Source organism: Tamandua tetradactyla, chromosome 12, assembly GCF_023851605.1.
Source record: "Tamandua tetradactyla isolate mTamTet1 chromosome 12, mTamTet1.pri, whole genome shotgun sequence".
Taxonomy (NCBI): Eukaryota; Metazoa; Chordata; class Mammalia; order Pilosa; family Myrmecophagidae; genus Tamandua; species Tamandua tetradactyla.
The window spans coordinates 76531185-76547983 of NC_135338.1; the positions used below are offsets into that span (position 1 = coordinate 76531185).

Genomic DNA, 16799 nt, shown 5'->3' on the forward strand with positions numbered 1-16799 from the left:
AATGGGAGCACTTCTTTATTTCTCTCAGAATGACTGAGAGAATCTTATTCATTATTATTTTATTGTTTGTCTCCCAGTTTTCTCATGGGAGCAAAGGGGTGTATTCATGGCTGTGGGCTCCATGACCCCTAGGGCCAGTTAATACTTCAGTTCTCTTGACCATGACTGTTGAGCACCACTGATCCTAGGAGGAGCCTGCTGCTGTAGTGTGTTTGGCCATGACCACCTCTCTTCTGGTTTCATAAGCATTCATTGTCCCTGAATTCTGTTGACGATGTTGCTATAGGTTCCTGCCTCCTGCCCTACACTGTTGGCTATTCTACTGGATTTGTTTGGTTTTCATGAGTGTATTTGGGCATATAAAAAGCAAAAATAAAGAAACAAAAACATATGATGTCACCATATTCTTTCAGTTGGAAGTTCTTTATTTGTTTTGGGGTCTGATTTGTTAAGATTTATTTTTATTATATGATTATTTATTAATTCTTTAATTTATGCTATTTTATTTATTATTTTTGTCCTCTATTAAAAAAATTTGCTCCTCTTGGTCTATCTTCATTGAATATACATTCAGTTCATTTATTTTCAGCTATTGTTCCTTTTCAATATATATATTTATGGCTATACATATTTTTATTAGAGAAATTGTAACTTTACAGAAAAATCATGCTTAAAATACAGAGTTTCCATATACCACATAATTATTAACTCCTTGGCATTAGTGTGGTACATTTGTTGCAATTCATGAAAGAACATTTTTATAGTTATGCTATTAACTACATTCTTTTATTTACACATGGGTCCACTGTGTTCTATAATCCTATGTTTTTCTTAAAATTTTTATTCTAGTAACATATATGCAACATGAAATTTCCACTGTTAACCATATATATAATATATAATTCCAATTATATAATCCAATATATAATCCAATGCTGTTAATTATGTTCACAATGTTGAGCTACTACCCCCCACCATCCATTACCAAAATTTTCCATCAAACCAAATACGAACTGTTCAATTTAAGCATTAACTCCATTCTCTACCCTTATCCAGACCTTTGGTAATTTATACTCTAGCTTCTGACTCTCTAAATTGGCTTAATCTAGTTATTTCATATCGAGAGATCATACAATATTTGTCCTTCTGCGTCTGGCTAATTTCACTCAATATAATGTCTTCAAGGTTCATACATGTTGTCACATATGTCAGAACATCATTTCTTTTTAACACTAAATAATATTGTATCGTATGTATATACCACATTTTATTTAACTACTCATAGGTTGATGGACACTTGGGTTGCTTTGAATCTCTGGCAATTGTGAATGATGCTGGTGTAGACATAGATGTGCAAATGTCAGTTCAAGTCTTTGTTTTCAATTATTTTGGATATTTACATAGAAATAGGGTTGTAAGGTCATATAGTCATTGTAAACCTACCTTTCCGAGAAACCATCAAACTGTCTTGCTCAGTGGCTGCACCATTTTACATTCCCCCCAAAATGAATGAATGTTCCTATTTATTTGCCTCCTCTCCAAAACTCGTAATTTTACATTTTAAAAATTTTAGCCACATAACGGGCAAGAAATGGTATCTAATGTGATTTAGATTTGCATTTCAAAAATAGGAAATAGTATTGAGCATCATTTCACGTGCTCTTTTTTTGAGAAATGTCTATCCAAGCTTTTTGCCGCTCTGATTAAGTTGTGTGCTTTTCTGCTGTTGAGATACAAGATTTCTTCACATATTCTTGGTATTAAACCTTTATCAGATATGTGGTTTCCAATATTCTCTCATTCTGTAGGATATCTTGTTACTTTCATGATGAAGTCTTTTGATGCACAAAAGTTTTTAATTTTATGGCTGTCCCACATATATTTTTTCACTTGCTGTTTGTCCTTTGGGTACAAATTCTTAACCATTATCTAACACAAGATCCTGAAGATGCCTCTCTGTACTTCCTTCTGAGTGTTTTATAGTTCTGGTTCTTGTATTTAGGGGGTTGTTCCATTTTGAGTTGATTTTTGCATATGGTATGAGGTACAGGTCCACCTCCATTCTTTTGCAAATGGATATCCACTTTTTCCAGCACAAGTTACTGAAGAGACTATTCTTTCCCATTTGAGTGGACTCAGCACCCTTTTCAAAACTCATTTGTCCATAAATGTGAGCGCTGACTTCTGAACTCTCTATACATCTGTCCTTGTGCCAGTACGGTCTCCTTTTGATTATAGTGGATTTGTAATAAACTTTTAAAAGTGAGAAAGTGAGTACTCCAAGAATTTTGTTCTTTTTGAAGATAGCATTACCTATTCTGGTTCCCTTACCCTTTCATATAAATTTGATGGTTGGCTTTTCCATTTCTGCAGAAAAAGCTCCTCGAATTATGTTTGGGATTGTGTTGAATCTGTAAATTTTTCAGGAAAGAATTGACTTCTTAAAAATATTTAGTGTTTCAACCCATGAGCATGAAATGTCCTCTAAATGATTTAGGTAACCTTTGATTTCCTTCGACAACTTTTTTTTTTAGTTTTTGTAGAAAAAAACTTTTTTTTAGTTTTTTACATCTTTGGTTACATTTATTCATAGATATTTGATTATTTCAGTTTCTATTAGAGTGGCATTTTTAAAATTTCTTCTTGTAATTGTTCATTGTTGCTATATAGAAACATTACTGATCATACCCTGCCACTTTACTGAATTTGTTTATTAGTTCCATTAGCTTTGTGGTGGATTTTGTAGAACCTTTTGCAAAAAGGATCATGTCATCTGGAAATAAGGAATGTTTCATTTTTTTCTTTCTGATTTTGTTGCCTTTTATTTTTTTCTCTTCCCTAATTGCTCTAGCTAGAACTTCCAGTACAATGCTGAATAATAGTGGTGTCAGTAGGCATCCTTGTCTTATTCCTGATCTTGGAAGGAAAGTTTTCAGTCTTTCACTATTGTGTATGAAGTTAGTGGTGGGGTTTTTCATATATGTTCTTTATCATGTTGAGGAAGTTTAGTCCTTATTTTTTAAATGTTTATTTTATAATAGAAATGGTGCTGGATTTTGTCAAAAGCTTTTTTCGGAGTCAATTGAGATGGTCATGTGTTTTTTTTTTTTAAACTTTTTTATTAATTAAAAAAAAATTAACAAACAAAACATTAAGATATCATTCCATTCTACATATACAATCAGTAATTCTTAATATCATCACATAGTTGCATATTCATCATTTCTTAGAACATTTGCATCGATTTAGAAAAAGAAATAAAAAGACAATAGAAAAAGAAATAAAATGATAATAGAGAAAAAAAAGATTATATATACCATACCCCTTACCCCTTGCTTTCATTTACCACTAGCATTTCAAATTAAATTTAACATTTGTTCCCCCTATTATTTATTTTTATTCCATATGTTCTACTCTTCTGTTGATATAGTAGCTAAAAGGAGCATCAGACACAAGGTTTTCACATTCACAGAGTCTCATTGTGAAAGCTATATCATTGTTCAATCATCATCAAGAAACATGGGTACTGGAACACAGCTCTACATTTTCAGGCAGTTCCCTCCAGCCTCTCCACTACATCTTGAAAAACAAGGTGATATCTACTTAATGCATAAGAATAACCTCCAGGATAACCTCTCAACTCTGTTTGGAATCTCTCAGCCATTGACACTTAATCTCATTTCACTCTTCCCCCTTTGAGAAGGTTCTCTCAATCCCTTGATGTTAATTCTCAGCTCATTCTAGGGTTTTTCTCAGTCCCTTGATGCTGAGTCTCAGCTCATTCCAGGATCTCTGTCCCACGTTGCCAGGAAGGTCCACACCCCTGGGAGTCATGTCCCATGCAGAGAGGGGGAGGGTGGTGAGACTGCTTGTCATGTTGGCTGGAGAGAGAGGCCACATCTGAGCAATAAAAGAGGCTCTCTTGGGGGTGACTCTTAAGCCTAAATTTTAAGTAGACTTGACCTATCCTTTGTGGGGTTAAGTTTCATATGAACAAACCCCAAGACTGGGGGCTCAGCCTATAGCTTTGGTTGTCCACACTGCTTGTGAGAGTATCAAGAATTCAACTTGGGGAAGTTGAATTTCTCCCCGCTCTCACCATTCCCCGAAGGATCATGTGTTGTTTATTTTTGCCTTTGTTTTGTTAATGTGGTGTATTACATTTGTTGATTTTCTTATGTTGAACTGTCTTTGTATCTCTGGGATAAATATGTGATCATGGTGGATAGTTCTGTTGATGTCATATAGGATTCAATTTGCCAGTATTTTTGTGGAGGATTTTTGTATCTGCATTCTTAAGGGATATTGGTATCTAATTTTCTTTTCTTGTAGGATTTACATCTGGCTTTGGTGTAAGGGTGGTGTTGGCTACATCAAATGAGTTAGGAAGTGTTCCCTCTTCTTCAATTTTTGCAAGATTTTGAAAAGTATTGGTGTTTATTCTTCATGATGTTTGGTAGAATTCATGTGTGATGCCATCTGGTTCTTCATTAGGGGATTTTTCATTACTGATTTAATTTCTTTAGTTGTTATTGGTTTGTTGAGCTCCTCTATTTTTTTATTGAGTCAATGTAGGGAGTTTGAGTTTTGCTAGGAATTCATCTATTTAGTTCATCTAGATTATCTAATTTGTTGGTGTGCATTTGCTCACAGTATCCTCTTATAGTCTTCTCTTTTTTAATTTCTGTGGGGTCAGTAGAATTGTCCCTTCTTCATTTTTTATTTTAGTTATATGCATCCTCTCTCTTTTCTATTCTTCTGTAGTGCTAAAGGCCAATTTTATTGATCTTTTCAATAAAAAAGTTGGTTCTATTGGTTAGCTCTATTGTTGTTTTTAATTCTATTTCATTTATCTCTGCTCTTATCTTTGTTATTTCCTCCCTTCTCCTCACTTCGGTTTTAGTATTTTTTTCTCCTTTCTGTAGATGCTCCTATTTTCATGTTAATTATCTGATTTAATTTTAATCATTATCACATAAAGATATAAAATTTCTTTCTAGTCATTTCTAGTTAAAAATACTTTCCTAATGACCTCTTCTTTGATTCATGTGCTAATTTCCAAACAAAGCAATTTTATATTAATCTTTTGCCATTGATTTATAAATTAATCACACTATATTTAGGGGACACGCTCTGTATCACTTAATTCCTTTGGTATTTATTGGTATTCATTGAGAAAGCTTTAAAACAATAGAGCATTTGTAAATATTCCATATGACTTTGAAAAGAGCATGTTTTCTGCAATTATTGCCTGCAAATGTCCATAAAGTCAATCTTACTAGTCATGTTCCTCAAATTTATTTGAGCGTATCAATATTTTGCATGCTTTTATTAATAAAAATGGAAGAATATTAAAATTCACCCACTGTAATTTACGCTATTCTATTATAGAATAGAATACTCATATTCTATAAATTTTTGCTTCATATTTTAAAAAAATTATTATTAAGTCATTACACATTTCAAAATGTTTAGTGTTTCAACAATTGTACATATTCTCAACTTAAATAGCCATTTTTATCTCAGGTATGATTTTGCATTACGGTCTATTTTGTCTGATTGGAATATAGCTATACCAGTTTCCTTCTGGGTAACATTTGTTTCTATTATTTTATTCTTACTAAGAAATTGAAATTACAAACTTATATTATTAGTGTTACACATATAGCAAAACCTATCCCTGAATGATGTTATGGAAACCTAAGATATTTCCTTGAAAAGTCATTCCTCAGAATCAGCTAATAAAAAGACAAATCCCACTTGCTTAGAACTCTGGAGGACCACAGAAACTTCAGAAGGACTCCACAAATGATGAAGCAAAGAAAAACTAACTCCAAGATAAATTTCTGTACCAGAGCCACCTCTCCCCCTTGGTTAGTCTTGTGCAGCTTGGGAGTCTTGCAGAAGCAGCATGGCCTGGGTCCTTGCAGCCATAGATGCAGACTATACAACCACTCACATCAGCAAGTTAGAACCCCATGTATATCCGGAAGCTGAAACTCAAGACTGTAGAGACCCAAGGCAGAACACAACTCACCAAGTTATGCTGCATATAAAAAGGTGCCCAGGGAAGTGGGAGGACAAATCAGAGACAGACTGCAGCAGAAATGTTGACAAAAGGTGTGTGCACTCAATCCATTTCTGTTAGCTGGACCACCTAAGTAAAAAACACACTTTTCTGGTGGGATACTCCAATGGGGAAGAAAAATCCCATTAGAAAATAGGGGAGGGGAGTGTTAAACTTGACTGCTTTAAGAAAAGTTGTGTCCCAGAAATGAAAGTGTGAGGAAAGGGGGTCACCAAGTAAGGGAGAGAATTTAAACAAATCACATGAGCTGGGGAGAAAATTCCACACACAAACAAATAGAACAAATCAAGATTTGCAAAGAAGGAACGGAGGAGAGGAAGCCTTCCCCTGGAGGTGAAACAATTGAACAAAAATTGCAGTCTTAGAAATTGCACCACAAGAATCAGGTGAAGAGAGCTGAGAATTACAAGGAGAAAAATTACTATTTCATCATTAAAATGGGATATTTCAACACAATGCTCTCAACAAATATTTTTTAGCATACAAAACAGATTAATAAGTAATGTGAAGGGTACAGCTGACTTTTTTTCATTTATATATATAGCTTTAATAAAAATATTTCAAAAAAGGGTTAAAAAGTATAACACAAAATTATGGAAAAGATAGATAATTTGATACATTTACAATTATGTATTTCAAAAAAATGAGAGTGAGATTAAGACATTTCCAGTAAACAAAAATTGAGGGAGCTTGACACTAAACCATTCCTAAAAGAGATGTTAAAGAGAGTTCTGCAGGTTGAAGGGAAAGGATAAGACTACAGATTGAAGCCACATGAATAAATAAAGATGTCCACTGAGGATAACAAGATGGGTAAATATAAAAGCTAGGGCTACTGTATTTTTGGTTTGTAATTTTTATTTCCCACAGGATCTAAAAGGCAAATGCATAAAATGTAATGATAAATCAGTGGGTTTTGAATCATAATAATTAAAAAACCATATAAGCTTTCACAATGTGACTCTGTGATTGTGAAAACCTTGTGTCTGATGCTCCTTTTATCTACCATATCAACAGATGAGTAGAACATATGAAATAAAAATAAATAATGGGGGAACAAATGTTAAAATAAATTTAGTTTGAAACGCTAGTGATAAATGACAGTGAGGGGTAAGGGGTATGGTATGTATAATCTTTTTTTTCTTTCTGTTATAATTTTATTTCTTTTTCTAAGTCGATGCAAATGTTCTAAGAAATGATGAATATGCAACTATGTGATGATATTGAGAATTGCTGATTGTATATGTAGAATGGAATGATATGTCAATATTTTTGTTTGTTGTTAATTTTTTTAATTAATAAATAAATAAAATTTTAAAACCCCCCCCAAAAAAATCACATAAATCATCCACTTCATTATACAGAAAATAAATGAACATGAAGACTGTTAAATAATTATATTAGAAAATCTGGCTAGTTAGACAGAAAAATCGAAAGCATTTTTAACCAGTGGAGAACACACATTATTTTGAATAGTTGAGAAAATTACTAACAGTTTTTTAGGCCTCAAAACATGTCAGTAATGTCGTGAAAGCTGATATCCAACAGGTTATATTTTCTAGGCATTGAAATAAGACAATAAAACTTAGCAATTAATGTGAAATGAACTGGTAATATATGGTCACATGCACACTCTCATTTAAGATTTTTTGAAATAACTTTTGGTTTAAATGAAAAATCCAACTGACATTACTTTTAAGGATTCAATGGAATCAAATTGTGAGTTTAAAACTAGACCCTAATATCTATAGCCAACTGATTTATAAAAATATTTTTATCGAGATATCTTCACATAATATAGTCAATCCAAAGTATACAATCAATGGCTCACAATCCTATCATATAGTTGTGTATTAATCACCATGATAATTTTTAGGACTTTTACATCTCTCCAGGAAAAGAAATAAAAAACAAAAAGAAAAAACTCATGCATCCCATACCCCTTACCCTTTCCTCTCACTGGTCACTAGTATTTCAATCTACCCATTTTTTTTTTACCCCTTATTGCCCCCTATTGATTATTTATTTTTGTCTTCATTTTTTTTTTTTAATTTTTCTATCCATACCCTGGATAAAAGGAGCACCAGACACAAAGGTTTCACAATTACACGGTAACATTGTAAAAGTTATGCAGTTATATAATCATCTTCAAGAATCAAGGCTACTGGAATACAGTTCAACAGTTTCAGGTACTTCCCTCCAGCCACTCTAATACACCAAAGACTAAAAGGAGATATCTATATAATGCATAAGAGTAACCTTCAGGATAACCCTTCGACTCTGTTTAAAAACTCTCAGTTACTGAAAACTGACATATTTTTATACTTTACCTCTAAAAAATTATGTACCACATGTTTAGATGATAGCTATTGTTCTCAGTCTTATTTGGGACATAATAAATATTGGACACATAATACGCTATAGGTGAATTTCATAAAATTTCAAATAATCAGTATCATATACTTCATATTCTTTTATGAAATGTAATAAAATAAGGGGCATATAATATATATTTTTAATTCTCACACCTTGTCAAATAAAATAACATTCCTTTTTTGTATGTGAAGTAAAAATAGCTATTTTAAAAGAATGACGAAGCTCAGCATATAAGCATTATGAGATCAGAAAAAAAGAAAAACTGAAACAAAGTTAGAGAAAGAACATTAAAAGAAACTCCAAAAAGGGTGAAGAAAGATATTATAAAGATAAGATAAGAAATCAGTGAAATAGTAAACAATGATAAAACACAAAGGATCAGCAATGTCAAAAGTTGTTTCCTCAAAAATAGTTGTGAGATTTATTCAGAAAGAGAGAAGGGAAAAATAATACTAGAAATGAAAAATACGTTAGAAATTTAAAAGGGTAACAGTGTTATGAGTTATTTCATGGTCATAAAATATAAAACTTGGAAAATGTACAAGTTCATTAAAATATAACTTAAAATGGAAACAATATAGAAAGCTTGAATTATCTAAAACTATAAAAAAAAATTGAATCAGCTCTCAGTAGCTATCACATCCTCAAACACAAACCAATACACACGCACACACACACATATATACAATGATGCCCAGAGCCAGACAGTTCCACAAGTGACTTCTATCGAACCATCAAGGAACAGATTATTTCAATCAGAAATAAAGCCTTTAAAAGAGGAAGGGAAAAAAGAAAACAAGAGAATACTCTTTGTATTATATACATATTATTTGCTTGCCAGACATCATTGTTATAGTCATTTCCTAAATCCTCAGTTACTTACTCCTTCTCAGTCACAACTATGGCCAAATAAGTTCATTTACACTCACCCCTTTTGGCTGCCAACCAGCCACTTGTGAGTTTTTATCTTCTTTCACTACTTTTAGAAATCTATCTTGCTTCTTAGCAAGATGTGTGATTTGGCTTTGCAAGAGGCTGGCTGATGGGACCTGATGATGAAACTCAGAAAAGTCAAGTATAACTCCCTATGGAGTTCGTGTTTGACTTAATGACAACAAAAAGAACCTGGATCCTGGAATGAAAAAGATCCTTGGAGCAGAGCCACAACTGACCCACAGCAGTTGTGTATACTAATGAGAAATAAATCTTTGTTACAGTAAGCCACTGATATTTTGGATTTGTTTGTTACTGTAGAAAAAAGATTACCAATATGTAAGATCAACCAAGGACATCTCATATCCCAAAAAGAAAGACAAAACAGGACTAATGGAGAAAGGAATGGAAATTCTTGAAGCAATAATAGACGGGAAAATGTCAAACCTAAAATCAAAAAGTCTGACTCATAGTTTCTACCCAGAGATATTGAGATCTGCAAAGAGCATCACTGACAAGCTTAAAGGAAATAAAAGCTTGAGAACAGCAAGGTTTTAAGGCAAATGCTAAGGTCTCAGGGTAACCAACTAGCCAAAAATCTAGGCATAAACTTCTGCGGGTAGCAGTGGCACATGAGCCATGCCCTACTGGGAGCTGCTGGACAATGGTAAGAAATGTTTAGCTAGAGTGACTGGTGAATTGGGGAAGCCAACAGACAACGTACTTATGAGAAAGAGTAAAACTCTTCAAAGCCACAAATATACTGATAGTCTGCCTCTTCTTGCAGGATTTTTCTCCCTAAACCCCACCAGGCACTCACAGAACAGACTGAGGCATAGAAGTGGGAAAGGTGAACAGAAACCTTTGTGGGATGGGCAAAAAATTCCATCGGATTGCAGTGGAAGAGTCATGCCGCCTCAGGCCTTGGAGAGGGTAAAGCACATTTCTTGTGGTTTGAGGAAAGCCTGGCTGCCACCACATGGAGGGGTTGAGCGTGTGCCCTGGAGATGGCAGAGAGCCCAGATGCAGCCCTGATGCTTGGAGAGGGTGAAGCCTAGAAAAAGGTGGTCTCCCCAGTGTCCCCCAAGGTTGCATTTGGAGAGAGGCAGGCTTCTGTGTAGGCCCTTGGAACGGGTGGGACTGCCGTTTTCTAAAGCCCCAAAACTAAATGATCCTCAGACATTGAAATCTAATGGACTTTGCCCTGCAGGTTTTCGAAACTGTTCGAGTCCAGTGACCCCTGTGTTCTTTCCTCCCTATGGAAATGCATATATGTATCCCATGACTGGTCCTCCTTTGTATGTTGGCAGCAAATAACTTATTATAAGTTTTCAAAGGTCCATAGCCAGAGAATTTTGCCTTAGAACAGACCATGCCTGTAACTAATTTTGATAGGAGTTTGTACTGTTTCTAACTTTGTATTTCATTTGAATTGTTACTGAAATAGTTAAAGGATTTCTGATATTGTTATGAAATTAATATATTTTGTATATGGGAAAAACATGTCTTTTTTTAGGGTCCAGAGGGTGGAATGTGCTGGTTTGAAAGGAAGTATGCCCCCTAGAAAAGCCATATTTTAATCAAAATCCCATCTCATAAAGGTAGAATAATCCCTATTCAATACTTTATGTTTGAAACTGCAATCAGATCATCTCCCTAGATGATGTGATTTAGCCAAGAGTGGTTGTTAACTAGATTAGGTGATGACATGTCTCCACCTATTTGGGTGGGTCTTGTTTGGTTTATTGGAGTCCTATAAAAGAGGAAACATTTTGAAGAGTGAAAAATTTGGAGAGAGCAGAGAATGCTGTAGCACCACAAGGCACAGTATACCAGTTAGCGACCCTTGGAGAGGAAGCCTCCCAGGGAGCTTCATGAAACTGGAAGCCAGGAGAGAAAGCTAGCAGGTGGCACTGTGTTCACCACGTGCCCTTCCAGTGAAGAGAGAAACCCTGACCATGTTTGCTGTGTGCCTTCCAGATGAGAGAGAAACAATGAATATCATCGGCCTTCTTGAACCAGGTATCTTTCCTTGGATGCCTTTGATTGGACATTTCTATAGACTTGTTTTAATTGGACATTTTCTCAGCCTTAGAATTGTAAACTAGCAACTTATTAAATTCCCATTTTTAAAAGACAAAAAAAAATTTTCACTGGAAAAATTGTCCTCTAAATATGTCAGTGATTGCAAAACAAACACTGCCACTCTTAGGACACTGGTGAAATCCAATTTTAGTTGGTGGAAGAAATAGAAGGACTAAAGAGTTTGACCTCTGGGAAGGCAGCAGAATATGTGCTAGGTTCAGAACTATAAGGGATAGAATAACCGAGAAAAGTGACATTCTGAAACCCAGTTCACAGTACTGGCTAAGAATGAGTCAAAACAACAGAGAACACTCCCCAATTTCCACCACCAGTTAATAAGAAATTGCATAACAAATAATTTGCAAAAGACTGACACTCTTTGAAGCACAGGCAAAAGAAATTTAACCAACTTTGGTTAACTTAAACCAAAGATAGAGGAGTCATTGGATTGGGAAGGGAGGACAAGGAAAGATACCTCTGGCAAACCGATCCTCACCCTTAGCTTGTATTTATAATGTACCTCTATAAGAAATTTAAGCCTATGGCACACTGGAAGTTACAAAATCCACCTCAAATCCTGATTAACTTAACTTAAATTCAACCATGAAAGCATTAAAACTCATAAGGGACAGTAAGGGACCCAGGATAACAAAAGCAAATTTGAAAGAGAACAAAGTTGAAGGACTCAAACTTTTTCAAACTTATACAATGATACAGCAATCAAAACAGTGTGGTTCTACATAAGGTTAGACATTTGGACCAATGGAACAAAATTGAAAAGTTTAAAAGAAACCCTTACATTTATAGAAATAGATTTTTTTTTTTGCATGGGCAGGCACCAGGAATTGAACCCAGGTCTCTACCATAGCAGCTGAGAACTCTGAAGCTGAGCCACTGAGGCCCACCTAACATTGATTTTTGATGAATGTGCCAGACTATTCAATGAGGGAAGGAAGAGTCTTTTCAAAAAGTGATGCTGGGGTGCGATGGTGGCTCAGTGGCAGGATTCTTGCCTACCATGCCAGAGACCCAGGTTCGATTCCCAGTGCCTGCCAATGTTTAAGAAAAAAAATAGTGATGCTGGATGACCAAGTGGGGTTTATACCAGGAATGCAAGGATGGCTCAACAACAACAACAAAATCAATTAACATAATACAGCACATTAACAAATTGAAAGGGAAAAATCACATGATCATCTCTTTGATGCTGACTCGAAAAAATCAACATCCTTTTCTGTAAAGACTCATCAAAATGTAGGAACCAAAGGTAACTTCCTCAATATGATAAAGGACATATTTCACAAACTGATAGCCAGCATCATACCAACAGAGAGAGACTGAAAGCTTTGCCCCCAAGATTGGGAATGAGAAGAGGATGCACAGTGTCACCACTATTATTCAACATTGTACTAGAAGTTCTAGCTAGAGCAATCAGGGAGGAAAAAGAAATAAAAACTATCTAAACTGGAAAGGAAGAAATAAAACATTCATTATTTGCAGATGACATGATACTGTACTATATCCTGAGAAATCTTCAACAAAGTTACTTGAGCTAATTAACAAATTCAGCAAGGTGGTGGGATATAAAATTAAGGTGCAAAATCAGTAACGTTTCTATACACAAGCAATGACATAACTGAGGAGTCAATAAAGGAAAAAAGCCCATTCAAAATAGCAACTAAAATAATTAAGTACCGAGAAATGAACTAAACAAGGACCATAAAAGACTTGTACACAAAAAACTAAATAACATTGCTAAAAGAAATCAAAGAATAACTAAATAGGTGGAAAGACATTCCCTGCTCACAGATAGGAAGGTTCAATATAGATAAGATGTCAATTCTGCCCAAATTGATCTACAGATTTAATGCAGTACCAATAAAAATTCCAACAACCTACTCTGAAGACCTTGAAAAGCTAGCTACCAAATTCATCTGGAAAGGAAAGAGACTCCAAATAGCTAAAAGCATCCTAAAAAAGAAGAACAAAGTGGGAGGATTAACACTTCCTGATTTAAACACTTATTATAAAGCCACACTGGTCAAAATAGCATGGTACTGGCACAAAGATAGAAGTATTGTCCAATGGAATTGAACTGAGAGTGCAGAAATAGACCCCCAAATCTGTGGTCAACTGATCTTCGACAAGGCCCTCAAATCCACTGAGCTGGGACAAAACAGTCTTTTCATAAAATGGACATGGAAGAACTGGATGTCAATAGCTACCCTTACAATTAACTCAAAGTGGATCAACACCTAAATATAAGAACTAGTACAATAAAGGTCCTAAAAGAAAATTAGGGAAACATCTTCAAGACCTACTAATATGAGGACATTTCCTAAACTTAACATCCAAAGAACAAGCAACAAAAGAAAAAAAGAATAGATAAATAAGAACTCCTCAAAATCAAATGCTTTTGCACCTGAAAAGACTTTGCCAAGAAGGTAAAGAGGCAGGCAACTCAAAGGGAGAAAATATTTGGAAATCACACATTGAACAAAGGTTTGATATTCTGTATGCATAAAGAAATCATACAACTCAAAAACAAAAGAACAAACGACCCAATTATCAAATGGGCTAAAGTTCTGAATAGGCATTTTTTATGAGAAGCAAATACAGATGGCCATAAAACACATGAAGAAATGTTCATCTTCATTTGTTATAAGGGAAATGTTAATCAAGACTACAATGAGATAACACTTCAAACCTATAAGTATGCCTGAAATTAAATAAACAGAAAACTACAAATATTGGAGAGGATGTGAAGAAATTGGGACACTTATGCTTTGGTGGTGGGAAGGTATAAAGGTACAGCCACTATGGAAGACAGTTTGGCAGTTCCTTAGGAACTCAAATATTGACTTGTCCTATGATCCGGCAATATTACTACTAAGGATATACCCAGAAGAACTGAAAACAGTGACACAAGCAAGCATTTGCACACTGATGTACATAGCATTATTCACAATTGCCAAAATTGGGGACAGTCCATGTGCCCATCAACAGATGAGTGGATTAACAAAATGTGCATATACATATGATGGAATATTATGCAGCAGTAAGAAGAAATTATGTCCTGAAGCACATGACAAGATGGATGAGCTTTGAGGACATAGTGCTAAGTGAAATAAGCCCAGCTCAAAAGGATAGATACTGTATCATCCCACTTTTATGCCATGGTAAAGGTAAAATCAGAGGCTTATAATACTGTATACAGGGGACGTAGAGCTACAGGGAAGCTAGAGATGGGTGAACAGTTAGCTAATGAGGTTTAACTGAAATGTAAGGGAATAGATAGAAGTGAGGCAGTTCACTAGTAGGTCTATAAGTAATATTACCATATTGAGCATGAACATGATTGAAAGGTGCCCCACTGATTAACACTACAAATATAAGTAAACTCTTTCATGAATGACTTCAAAGGTATGAATCTTATACAAAGAGTGTATAATGTTGGAGTACAGGGGGAAAACTGCTATTGCATGCTATGAGCTATGTTTAACAGGAAAACATCAACAATACCACAGCAATACCAAGGGTAAATAATGGGGGGAGTGACAAGAGTTAAAGGAAGATTCGGATTGTCTGTATGGTAAAGGTGTGTTTATTGATTATCCTTCTCTTGGGGACAATGAAATTATCTAAAATTGAGAGTGTTGGTGGACTATTAACTTTGGACGTTGTGTATGATGCCTAATGAATGGAGGTGGCTAAAGGATGCACTGACTGCGATGTAGACTGGCGAATGATGGTGTATACGTATGATTGAAAATTGTGCTGTTACAAAAAGGAATGAAGGGCTCCTTGACCATGGGTACTGTTGACGGGGCTCTCTTTGTCCCAGCCTTTTAATAATTTCATCACTATAGATCCTCAACTTTAAGATCTTCCACCCAAATAGTCTTTTAAGGTTTCCTTGGCCACTCTCACAATCTAGGTGTTTGAATTTTTTGTCTCCTCCTTAGTACTCAACAACATGAGTGTAGATCCAGCTTTTCCCCAAAGCCTGCCTTGCCCTGAAACATGATCCTAGCAAGTCTTCACCATTGCCTGAGATTTATGAGGCTGAAGAGAATTATGCATTCTTGTAAATTTCATCTGCTGAGGTGCACCAGTCAGAGACAGACTCTCTTCTTTCTTCCTCCATGAATCTGCTTATTCAGGATAACTCTGACTCTTCCATCAGTCCCAAAGTCAAACTACCTGCTTCTGAGGAGAAGAGGCCAGGGAAGAAGGAAGATGAGAGCCAGGTCAAGAAACAGAAGACCAGAACTGTATTCTCTCAGACCCAACTGTGTATACTCAATGATAGATTTCAAAGACAGAAATACCTCAGCCTCCAGCAGATGCAAGAACTTTCCAACATTCTGGACCTCAGCTACCCATATGTTAAGACCTGGTTCCAGACTACAGAATGAAATGTAAAAGGAGTCAGAAAAACACCCACTGGTCAAAGAATGGCAACAGTTTGGCCAGAAGGGTTCAGGACCTACAGAATACCCAGGACGCTATTCTTCCTATCCCCAGGTGGCGAACACTTCTGGTAACTTTCCAATGTGGAGCAACCAGACCTGAACGACTTGGAGCAGTCATTCCTGGAACAGCTAGTCTTGGAGCAACCATTCCTGGAACAGCCAGGTATGGTACACCCAAGCTTGGAGTAATAAACAAGCCTGGAACAAACAGACCTGGAAAAATCAGTTCCAGAACAATGGAGAGGAATTCCTGCAGCCCCAGATCCAATTCCAGCAAAATTTTCCCACCAGTGATTTGGAGGCCACCTTGGGAAGTGTTGGGGAAAGCCACAATGCAATATAGTAAACTGTTAGATATTTCAGTACCCCACACAACGTGGATTTGTTCCCAAATTACTCCATGCTCGACCTGAAGATGTATAAAGATAAGGGTGAAGATGGGTATATGACATCATCTCAATCTGGGCACAGGCTGCATTACATCATTCCTTCCAGAATTGCCTTGAGAGCTGTGTATCTGACTTTATCCTGGTTTTCATTGGGTAATTGGGGAATGCTTGCAGGTGTTATGAGTCTAATCAGAAATTCCAAAAACTTGGTAACAGTCTAGATTGCCCTTGGCTGTTCTGGACAACATCAAAGATGAGTTGTCTGATTATAGAGAACTAGAATATAATAGTTTGGATATCTTTAGGATCTAGTCTCAAGAATAGGAAGTAAAAATTTAAAGATGTGTGCTGGAGTATTCAAGGGATTTGGGAGGCTTCACTAAATTGTTCAGATGGAAGGGTTAAGCAATCATGACTCTGCTTCATTGATTTCCCTCCACTACCTCTAATTTG

At 35.6% G+C, this 16799-nt stretch overlaps 1 pseudogene; it reads left to right on the forward strand.

Annotated features, from left to right (window-relative positions):
* The first annotated feature begins 15458 nt into the window (after positions 1-15458).
* On the forward strand, positions 15459-16380 carry LOC143651606 (homeobox protein NANOG-like; annotated as a pseudogene).
* Positions 16381-16799: the final 419 nt, after the last annotated feature.